This window comes from Cyprinodon variegatus, unplaced genomic scaffold (genome assembly GCF_000732505.1).
Source record: "Cyprinodon variegatus isolate N-32 unplaced genomic scaffold, C_variegatus-1.0 Scaffold1701, whole genome shotgun sequence".
NCBI lineage: Eukaryota > Metazoa > Chordata > Actinopteri > Cyprinodontiformes > Cyprinodontidae > Cyprinodon > Cyprinodon variegatus.
In genome coordinates, this window is record NW_015152154.1 from 87,055 (window position 1) to 89,415 (window position 2,361).

The window sequence follows — 2,361 nt, forward strand, 5'->3', positions numbered from 1 at the left end:
AGAGCGTTTTCTGCAGCGAATCATCTTAGGATCACTCACTGTTATCCGGTTTTCCACTTTGATGCCCAGAATTCCACGTCTTCAGGGAGCGTTACCACATTTACATTTCCTGAAAGCTGGACTCATCTGCATAAATTTGCATAGATATTTCTGGAATCCCTCAAGTCAACTTTGTACTTAAATCCCAGCGGGAATGATATGGTGGACGGCGTTTACTGACGGCATGAAGGTAGCCTGACACGAAGACGCGCAGAGACACCCGACAGCTGTTTGATCCTCGGTCGGAGCGGAAGAATCCGCCGGCTGTCAGCCAGACGCCGTCAGAGCCCATCAGACGCATCAGCCTGCTTAGCTCACCTCGCCGCGCTGGAAATGAAGGCAAAGAGCAGCGAAAGCAGCGACAAAGAGATAATAAACATTTGAGGTTTTATTTTTGTGCATCGGGATGAAATGAAAGATGACAGAAAATAGAAAGAATAAAAGTGAAAAAGACGGGAGCAGAAATGAAAGAGGAGAGGAGCCGACAGGAGAATCAAAGATCTGAGCAGAGAAATGATTTTATCATCGAGAGAAGAAGAAGAACAATAAAACATTTTTATTTCAACTAATTTATTATTGACCAGGAATTTAAATCTCATTGGTTATTATTTCTATTGTCTTTATTATTTCTATTGTCTTTATTATTTCTATTGTTCTGTTTAATTATTAGACAGTTTTACATTTATTAAGTCATTCATTCATTTAGTCTTATTGCAAGTAGAGCTGCAACTAATGATTATTTTGTTAATCAATTAATTTGTTGATTATTTTTTTTATTAATCAATTAACAATCGATAGCTAAAGGCTCCTTAAAGAAGATATTTTGCTAAATCAAACCAGGAGAATCTAAAACTTTTTCATCTGAGTTCTGGATTATAGAGCAGATTAACAGATGAAAACATTTTTTTTATCTTAAATGCAAAATGTTTATATTTTTCTTTTATAATCTTGGTGTAATTCCTGCTCTAATCTCTCAGCTAAATGCGCGTTTTACAGTCTCTATACTTCATTAATTAACCATTAATTGATTAATAAATGATTATTTCAATAATCGATTGTTTTGGCCTTGATTGAAAGAAGGAATTATTTCAGATTTATTTATTTATTGCTTTGTGATCATTTTGTTCTCTTTTCATTTTTCAAAGAAATAAAAAAACAAGTCAAACATTTAAAGGGTAAAAAATCAGATTTTTTCTGTCTGTGAAAATCAGCCTGAGATCATTAGAAGGAAACTTTTGTTTTCTTTGATTTATTTTTCTAATGGAGGAAAAAATTCACTAAAAGATGAAAATCTGAAACTTTTTCAGACATGAATCAGAATTTTCCACCATTAGTGGATTTTTCTGTTTGGTCTCTTTCTAGAATAATCTCACATGTTGAATTCAGACATCTTTATTTTAAAAGAAACCAGCTTGAAATTTAATATAAAACACGTCCAGATTATATTGACCGTGATAAAAGCTTCCTATGTTTATCCTCTGATTAAATTATAATTATTTTATTACATTAAATGTTTGTTTTCTGTAGCAAACTGTGGAATATTTCAAACTTGCTTTAAATAAACAAGATAAGAGAATTTTCAGAAAAAACTCTGTTAAAGTTTTGGAGATCAGAGTTTATCGACTAGCTGGTTGATGGTTAGCCTGTTAGCCTGTTAGCTCAATTAGCTTCAATATAGCAGGAAAGAAATAGAAAATCAATATTCAACAATAATCATCCTTAACAAACTTTCCAAACAGTAACTAAATATAAGATTTATTTACGAATTTCTGTAAATTCAATCCAAAGTAATCTCAGATTAGCTTTTTTTTTTTTTTACTTTTGTTTTATTTTACAAAAGTTACTGAATGTAAACGTATAAGAATCTAATCTCAGACTAAAGAAACGTCACATTTCTGGGTTTAAATTAGATCATTTTCTTGCTTTTCATTAAATCCTAAAAGGTCATGCCGTACACAGCTGGGATTTTGGCTAATAGCGTTTTTTCCACATTAATAAGTTCCTCTTTGTTTATTTTCAGTTCTTTAACGTTTGCATTTATTTCTCCTGATCTAGTTTCCTCGTTTCTAAGTTCATCTTCATTAGTCTTCCTCCTTCAGTCTTCCTGCTGCTCCTGTTTTTCTCCTTTCTTCTCTCAGCATCTGATTGTTGTTTGTGGATTTTCCAGTTTTAAATCTGCAATTATTTCCATATGTTTAACTTTTTATCATCTTCAGAGGAATAAATGTCAAGAATGAGAAAAGGCAGGGGGGGGGGGGGGGGGCAGGAAGAGCAACCTGCAAGGATGAAAAATGGAAGAGAAGGAATCAGGAAATGAGTTTG

The 2,361-nt window shown here is 33.1% G+C and overlaps 1 protein-coding gene across 1 annotated transcript in view; it reads right to left on the minus strand.

The window, feature by feature from the left end:
• The window catches only part of LOC107104343 (transcription factor HIVEP2-like), a 76,233-nt gene that overhangs the window by 65,443 nt on the left and 8,429 nt on the right, over positions 1-2,361 (minus strand). The window lies entirely within an intron of this gene.